Raw genomic sequence first — 10,000 nt, 5'->3', positions numbered from 1 at the left:
AGGCTATGGATACCATAATTATTCAAGCGGATGGATATAAATATTATACATACTTCAAGTCCATGAAACGACTTCCATTTTCATTATTGAGTGAATGCATTATCTACTAAAATTCAGTCCCTTAGTTTGTGGACAAAGGAATATTACAATGACCTCTATAGATAGTATGCGCTTGGCTAAGAAGCTCACAACATTGCCATCCGGATGTATAACGGACCAACGCACAAAACTATGTGTAATCTTGAACGTTTATAGTCTGGTTAATACAGTTTAGTGAGAATTACTCATACACGCGGATGGCAAAAAACAAAAACAAAACAATAACAAAGACCAGAGTGACGTCAACTTCGTTCTATCTATACACTGGACTGTTATGTTAAGGCTTGTTTTTAATTTTTGTTTGTTTGTGATTTTTTGAGTTTTGTTCACCCGTAGATATCATCGAGCCCTAAAAAGTGTTTACACGTTTGTTGTCGTCTTAGAAGTATTCTTACTGTGTTGATTACAACTAAGGGACAGAATCTCTGATAACCGCATTCACCTAATAGATAGAATGAAGTTGACGTCACTTTGGTCTTTGTTATTGGTTTTTTGCCATCCGCGTTTATGAGTAATACTCACTAAACGGTATTGTCCAGACGATAAAAGTTCATGGTTTCACATTGTTTTGTGTGTTGGTCCGTTATACTTCCGGATGGCAATGTTATGAACTTAGCCAAGCGCATACTATCTATACTATTTTATGCGTTCAAGGTAACACATGATTTTGTGTGCCGGTACATTATATCCAGCTGGCGGATGTTGTGAGTATTTTACCTAAACGCATAGCATCAATTTATCTTTACCGTTGTCTCCACAGATAAGTAGTATTGCTGGTGTGACTTGGGCTTCCATTGTGCTGCTATGTGGTTATATGGTATGACACCATAGATTTATAAGCGTTATAACGAATCGTCAACGAGCGCTGTTTGCGTGAAAAAAAAAATGAAACAAAATTCCTCTTTAAGTCAAGATAGTTTGCGGGTGGGTCGTTTTCGAGGAAAGGGAAAGAAACTGTTTTTTATTTTTTAAAAGTATAGTTGATAGATTAATGAAGTTTTGAATTTAAAAAGTTAACAATTAGAAATATATGGATATAAAATACCATAACGGCATCTTCATAATTGATGACATTGTACAATTGTAAACAATATATTCTATATATATATATATATATATATATATATATATATATATATATATATATATATATATATATATATATATATATATATATATATATCTACCTTAAACTTGAGTACATGTTTGCGCCCGTCTTTGAAAACCAGCGATCAAATCTTTGCCAACAGTGGGCTAGATTTGTTTGATGGCGGCTAGTTCTATTGCTCTTTTCATCGTCATAAATCCCCCAAAACTATCACATATCAGCTTGTCTTTTAGATATTCCCATATGAAAAAAACAAACAAAAAAAAAATCCAGAGAATATAAATCAGAATGTCGGGTACCAATGTGTATTTAGTCCTATGCTAATGAGCTGACTGGACTGCCAAAATGTTTCTTCAATCATTTAATGGCTTTCTTTGATGTATGTGGTGATGCAGAGTCTTGTATTTTTCTTACTTGCTTTGTCTAGCACTGTTTCACACTCATTTTTTTTCAGATCTTTGTCTTACATCAGTGCCTGCTCCATACTTCCTCAATTTGATACTTTCAAAAATAAAAACGGAGTTACACTAATCTTCGTCCTCGTTCTTTCGTATTCAATGTAGCTATATTATGTAGTGTGATGCAAGCGAGGGTTCACAGAGTAATACGCGAACTCCTGTAAAGGACATAGGTATTAAAATCAACCCAACTATCGTGTAAGCCTCTGTGGTGTGTAATGGTAACACGTCTGACCTGTAATCAGGAGGCATAAGGTTCGATCCCCAGTCGAGGAAGACTGATTATTTTTGAATGGTTTCTTTCTTGGATATTTCTTTCTTGCTCTGTCTGGAACAGTTTCAAACAATCTCTTTCAGATCCCCGTCATACAGGAATCACAAACTTACTCTATCATTGTCACCACATAATCTTCTCAGTGACTCCAAAAATGTTTTAAAACAGTAATGCAACATTAGATTTCAAGATCTGAGTTTCCCCATTCAATTAACAAGTGTGGTCAGTTCAACCTCTTAGAGCTCATGGCAAGCTAATCGATAGCATTTCTCACCAGCAGATTTGCTTCAATGGCAATATAATATACGGCTTTTTTGGGCCCCAGATAACATAATTTCTAGAGTTTATGTTACCACTTACATAGAAGTGTACTTCGTCACTGAACCATAATATGTTATCTAGGAATCTTAGATTGTCTTTGATTGTTTGCAAAAACCAATCGACTCATGTACAGCCCGGTGGGAGAAACTCCTTGATGGATACAGTGTAAGATTCGTAATTAAAATCCTGTTTCAATATTGACCTGACAGTTGTGCAGCTAATTTGGAGGTCGTGACTGTGACAACTGACTTCTTTTTTTATTTTGATTAGCTCCAACAAACGCTCGAGCGAGGTCAATGTTCTCTTCAGTCTGAACACTGTGGGATTGTAGAGCATACGCCATATTCGTTTGTGAAAGGTCAACATACATCCTGTTGCTAGACGCTTGTTATGTCGGTCAATATTGGTTCTATTAACTGGCAGCTGGGATCTGCCTTTATTCTTTTTATCAGACGTTTGACAAAGTTTAGTTTTATCATTTATAATAGATTTTGCTTTAATATATCTAGCTGTGAACAACATAGATAAGCCTTAGGAGAATTGTCCTACGCAATGTTTCACAATATCCACAATGCGTTATATTTCTTTTGATTAACTTTTTGGTCCGATGTATATTAGATAATAGGAAATCAGTCTTGGCTTTCGTGAATCTAAAGACAATATGTGACTCACAGTCTCAAAACGGTATTAAGAACGGGTGTTAGTGATGCTGAAAATTGAATTCTTAATTTTTTTAAATGGATACGTTTTTTACATTGAGAAGAAAAAATAATGTGCATAAACCAAATTTTTGGACGAATCTAACTTTATATATTTTTTTTCCGTACGTCTTATCCCGACATAATACCAATTTGACGAAGTGGGTCACATATCCAAAGTTTTCAACACGTCAAAAAAAGGCTACCATGGTGACATTAAAGAGAAGCAAATACTTCTAAAAAATATTTCTATCATTAGTTCACTGGCTGTCAGTAAAGCATGCATTGACCTCAAAATAATAATATGATCCATTGACACTAAAGTTACGTCCACACGTTTGCGAGTCTTATAGCCGAACACAATTATGGGCTGATTTCACATTGTTGTATTGGACAGTATATTATTGCGTCGGTTCTATCACAACAATGAGCCCATAACAATTTGGGGTTATCAGACCTGCAAATAAGTACACGTCGCTCTAATGCCTTTTAAGAAGTATCATATTTTATCATTCTTAACACGCTTGGAGTCACCTTAATTCGTCAACATTTGAAGTAATAATAATTCAGATCAAAATGGAGAAAAAAAAGTTTCTTTGTAATTGTGCACGGCTGGAGTCTAATTAAATATCACAAAAACCATCACGGCATGTTTCCCTAGCATGTGGCATCTAATTACATCGTTGGTCATCATTCCATTTGCCTATCGGCAAGGACGAGTGACCATCACTATAAAGACTATTAATTACCATGATCCTGAGGGTCATTGACTTATTGTTGAAGCCCTTATAGGGCGAAGTTCGAATGTACTCTAACCTGACATTATACACTATCCCTTTAACCAAGAGACAAGAGTGATGTGCCTTGAGCTTTTATATAGCGAAACGAATCAATGAATGGGATCAAATAGCTTTACAAGGAGTCCCAAGCGACGTGGTATAGAGCACTGAGGCACTCAATATTTTGAGAGATACAATATAGACAATCAAAAGCTTTTCAAGGATCAGGTACGATATATTAATAACATAAATTTGCAAGTGATGATACATCTTAGATCAAAACATGGCATGCCCATGGAATATGATGGTCAACGATGTCGAAACCTGTGGATAGTTCATTAAGACATAGCGTATTTACTTTTTTTAGGGTCAGAATTTCTAATTAATTATTAAAAGCTTTTTATAGGTCTGTTTCGGCACTGTAATCTTCGTGATGTGCAAACCGAGTAAAATGTTCAGGGATGAGATGAGTTGATGTTTGATGGAGAACAATCTCTCTCTCTCTCTCTCTCTCTCTCTCTCTCTCTCTCTCTCTCTCTCTCTCTCTCTCCCTCTTCCTGCGCCCCTTGCCCGCCCCAAGCAATGTAACCCTCTCCTTACCACCTGCAGCAAAATCGTCACATTTATACAACACAATATATACATTTTTTCTTATTCAGATTTATTTTGTACATCATAATGATTTTTGTTTAATTAATAACAACATAAAGTTTTTTTTGTAGAGAGATTTTTTGAGTTAATTTTTTTTTTCTGCTGGGTAAGCCTGCCATTTTGGGAAAATACTGAAAATGGTCGGTAAGAGTTAAAGAGGAAATGCAGGTTTAATATCGGGCAATGGTTTTTGAAAACTTGGTCTACGATGGCTATTGTAATCAAAGGCATTCCGGAAGAATGAAGAGATCACTCGAGGTGTGAAGGAATTGTTAGTTATGGTTATAACCGATGAAAAAGCATGTCAATAAGCTTGACTTGTCAATACTTCAATCTGCATTTTTTTATTGACGTTTCAGCAATAAACACTCAGAAGAACTGCTCTGTGATTGGTTTGAAATCTTTCAGGTTGTGACACGCAAAGGTTATCAAACTGTTTGATATTGTGTGTCGCATTTTGTCGACTTTGTCTACATTGAAATTAGCATAGCTATCTATTTGTCTACTATCTCGTAGTTTAAGTGTGGGTTGAATACATTCAGAAAAAAGTATGGATGGATAGCTTAGTGGCTAGTGAGACTGCTCGCCGATCTTTCTCTCTCTCTCTCTCTCTCTCTCTCTCTCTCTCTCTCTCTTTTTTTTTTTTCTCTTTCTCTCTCTCTCTCTCCCCGGCTCTCTCTTTGTCTCTCTCTCTCTCTCTCTCTCTCTCTCTCTCTCTCTCTCTCTCTCTCTCTCTAAACCAAGTCAAGGTGTTGTATTAATTGGGTCTGGACTTTAACTCTGACTCTCCAACACTGTGTGAACTTTTATTCTCTGTTTTGTTCTGGCATTTCTCTATACCCTATAATTATCAATATTAAATCAGTTTACTTTGGAATACTCGTGTATTTAGAACAGTGCGTTAAATGTGGTATACAACTGATTCCGTTATTGGCTACATTCAAATTTGATATGTTACACACTGCCTCAAAACGGTATTATGTCGGGTATAGCTACAGAATTAGATACAGAAGATGCAACCTTGGAATTAAATTCTATTAGCTACGGTTAGCCAAAATGATCCACAGAAGAGACATCGATTGCATGAAGTTGATAGAAAACTACAACTGATGTGATGATATCAGGCGGTATCTAATCCTACAACCTTAATTTAATAGGCTTCAACAGTCCCTCTTAATAACGCATAGTAACTTAGTAACCGGATTTAAACTATCCGAACTATGGCGGACGCCCTTATGAAATATTTCTCCGGCGATCATAAAAGTGCATCAGGAGGAGAAAAACATTATAAATCTGATCGGTTTTGACTTTTATACATTCTGATCACATGACATGTGGAAAAGTTGTTGCCAGCATGAAGAATAAAAAGTACTGTTTTTTTTTGTTTAGAATCAAACTGCTCGTTGCTGGGCGGAAGTGACATCAGACTAGTGAATCCTATTGTACACCAAAAATGTGGAACTTCATTTTGAAAATTCTAGGCACGTCCGGTGTATGACTGTCCAATATGTTGGAAACGTTCTCATTCCAGTATTCAGTATAATATAATAAAGAAAGAAAGCAGCAACTTATTGCAATATCATCATCATTATCATCATCATCATCATCATCATCATCATCATCATCATCATCATCATCATCATCATCATCAACAGCATCATCATCATCATCATCATCATCATCATCATCAGCATCATCATCATCATCATCATCATCATCATCAGCATCATCATCATCATCATCATCATCGTTCTCGTCGCCATCATCAGTAGCAAGTTAACGATTACGTTCCCAACCTACAGCGATCAACGAACGACGTGGAAGAAACGAAGATCTGTTCTAAGACTCTGAGGACAGTTCTTCATTTCATTCCACGTCGTTGGTCGATCGTTACAGGTTTGGAACGTAATCGTGAACTAGCTACTATCATCATCATCATCATCATCATCATCATCATCATCATCTTCTTCTTCTTCTTCTTCTTCTTTTTCTTCGTTTAGCTTATCCCGCATTTTGCAGGGTTGCCACAATGAATGCCACATCTCCATGCATCTCGGTTCAGAGCATCATCTTCCTCCAGCCCCAATTCTTTCATATCGTCCTTTACCTTATCCAACCATCTAGGATTTGGGAGACCGTTTTTCCTCTTTCCCGTTAATTGTAAGTCCAATACTTTCCTTCCCACGTACTCCCACTCTCGTCTCTTTACATGCCCGAACCATTTCAATCTAACTTCTCTCATGTTTATCGATACATTCTTCACTTCTGTTAAAGTTCGAATTCGTTAATTTCTCACTTTATCTTTTCTTGTCCAGCCAAGTGACTTTCTCAACATCCTAATTTTTGCCACCACAACTTTTTAAATCTTACTATCATCATCTTCGTCATCGTTTATGTTATCACTCGTGATTAAAATCCTCCCACCTATCACACGACTCATTGTAAGCTCCATTAATGTTTTTTTCTCTTTCACATTCCTCTGAAACTAAAGTGGCGAATGATGAGGCTTGGTTAAATAGCAATTTTTCATCTCTAGCAGAAAATAATAGTAAAATAAACCAAGTGGAAGCATTATAATTGTAAGAAAGGATAAAAAAACAAACTCCAAAGATAATTGAGAAAAATGGCAGCGGGCAAACGTATCAAAAAAGGGCGACGGGCTAATCAAAAAATAGTGACGATTATAAATAACTTTGCGACAACCCGAGGAGCGATAATTAATTTTTACGCCGTTTTGGTTATGAATTCTTTCCCTTGAGGCTGGTTCTAATTCCCCTGTTTTGCCGTAAAATGTCACTTTCCATTTTTGGAAACCTCTACAGGAATGTATTTTTTTTTTTACCTTAGCAGATTTAGAATAAATCATGATTTGTTAAAAATGATTTGAGGGGCGAGGGGGGGGGGGGGGGAGGAAGGGGGGAGTATTTCAAAATTGGCTAGTAAGGTGGAGGGATGGCTTTGGAATCAATTAATCTCTTTCTAGACTCGGTTTACCGTGTCCAGAATGGCTAAAAGCTGGTCGCAAGAAAATTAAATTATAGATAGATATTGAGTGAAATCAAATTATTTTTGGTGTTTGGATTTGCCAGGAATAGAGTTGATCAATTTTACGATTTTACATTCACAAATTAACTATAATAAGCGATCAACGTTACGAGTGCGTCACAACGATTTATTACTTTTTCGCCAGCCACAGATTCTGATGATAAGTATAATTAAAAATAAATAAATAAAAACAAACAAACAAAAAAAAAACCACAAAAAAACAACAAACAAAACAAAACAAAGCAAAAAACAAAACAAAACAAACAAAAAAAAAGGAAAAAAAAAACCGTACACCCTTGTAAAGAACAGTATCCGGTAAACGTGATCAAAACGCTTTACAAGGGATCAAAAGCCAACAGCAACACTTATCATCATGTAGAACGAGACATGAACCACAAACGACTTGCTTTAGGATGGTGTCGATATACTTATTGTTTGTTGTGCATTCCCCCCCCCCCGCACCCCCCCCCCACCCCCCAGTCAATCAGGAAATGATTTTAACATTTTCTAGAGCAACACGACATAGTGGTATGAAAAACGTTTCGGTATTGGTATTGTCGTTACATAAAATTGCCGTAGGCTTTCCAATGAGTTATGCCTGAATTGTTCAAATTGTATTTTTAAATAATGACATCAAGAACAATAAGGTCAATTTGATACAGTTTATGAAGAGAAACAGGCTGGATTTAAGAAAATTTACATGTGTGATTGTGGTTCAATACTTGCAATAACAAGGAGGGAATATAAAGACATACATACAAACACACACACATACACACACGCGCTGTTGAAAAAATATTTCTCATCATGATCTCTGGTTTGCAAAATAAAATAAATTCCAAACACTGACAAATATAGCAGAAATGTGTTTGAAGTGCAATAACGAGACAAGCCTGGTTCTACCTGATAGAGCTTTTAAAATTAGAGCTTTTATATAGCGCAATGTCCACTAAATGTGCTCAAAGCGCTTTACAACAACACGTAATATATAAAACGAGACATGACGCCTGTTATGCAATATTACAATTTATTCCGACAGAAACAACGCTGTTGACGACCAATTACTCATTTTACACCTGAGTACGATGAGAGAATGAGAGTAAAGAGTCCTTTCCAAGGACTCAACTATGCGCCGACGCCGAACGAGGCTTGAGCCCAGGATGTTACGATCCGAAAGCGGGGGTCATACCACAAGAACACATAGCCTTACCTGTTAAATGAAGCTGTTGGTCAGGAATCTTTTTGTAAAGAGTTTCGATCACGTGTAGTGGATATTGCTCTATATAAAATCTCACAAAAAAATTGAGGACAAAGTTCATACAAGGCTATTTATGATTTATTTTGTAGTGGCAAATCTGAAGTATTAATTTAATTATTTTTCATTATTTTACACAGAAAAATTGGAGAAAATTCACTTTTATCATACGTCTTCTAAGTAACCACTGGTCTTTTTTGGGTTGAATGTTACAAAAATAACTTTTGGACACTGCCTCAAGTTTATATGATTTTTTATGAGCTCTGTACTGGGTGGAAAAAAAAATAATGAAGTCTCATGCTGGAGCCGGTTGACAATGAAACGAAAAGGAGAGACAAAGACCTCTGAGGGGAGATTGTCAATTGACACAATTTTGACACTGTCTCAGTCCGCCTGAGCGTCAATATCAGCAGTCTTTGCATAATTATGTTTCTTTCCTGAAATGTCATTGTCGTCTTACTATTCTGATTTTCAATGACAAAACGACTATCAACGACTTTGGTTAAAATGATTTTACTCCATATTTCAACGGATTAAGAAAAAAAATTAAATGAATGTAGGGGACTCATAAAAAAATTGTAACGAAATCAAACATTTGTAAAAGATGAATATTTCTTTTCCATGAACATTAGAGGGATAACGTCAATTTCACTGATGACCTCGCCTGAAGGCATCGGTTTCCACTATGTTAAATTGGAAATGACAAGAAAGAAAAAAAAGATATCCCCAATTTGTGAAAAAGCCTTTTTGATAATGCTGGAGTCTTAGGAATCAGCATAGAAGTTGAGGAGAAGAGATAGAACTGGATCGGCCATGTCTTGGGGCAGATTACGACTGTTCTGTTGCCTTGGAGTGTGTCTCTGAGAAGAGAATGTGTAATTAAGTAGTCCCTTCAGACTCATTAGGAACACAGTGATAGAGTTAAGCCCGGGTTCTATGGCGTGAAACAGACAAAGGTAATTGCTTGTTACCCTTTTAATAAATAGGACGTTAATCTGACGCAAAGTACTTTCCGCCAAATCTCACAGAGCCAGCAACCCAATCACTGCCGGGTGGACAGGAAGTCAAACAAAAACAAATCTAGTTTTCAGTCCGGATCGATCTCGGCTCAATTTGATTGTGAAGAGAAGGCTCTACCAAGAACAGAAAGCGTGGTCGCCTGGCGAAGCGAAGAATGGTAGAGGCGGAGATAAATGATATGGGTTGGAACTCCTAGAGAATGGGAAGCCACACATCCTCTTGGCGCCCGACTTAGAGGAAAGCTGGCCAAGTCTTACGTGTCATCTGGAACTGAGAGACTTTAGTTAAGGTA

The sequence above is a fragment of the Berghia stephanieae genome, chromosome 7 (assembly GCF_034508935.2).
Source record: "Berghia stephanieae isolate SIO BIC M18660-M18661 chromosome 7, UCSD_Bste_1.3, whole genome shotgun sequence".
NCBI classification, from domain to species: domain Eukaryota; kingdom Metazoa; phylum Mollusca; class Gastropoda; order Nudibranchia; family Aeolidiidae; genus Berghia; species Berghia stephanieae.
Note: the sequence above shows the minus strand (reverse complement) of the source record.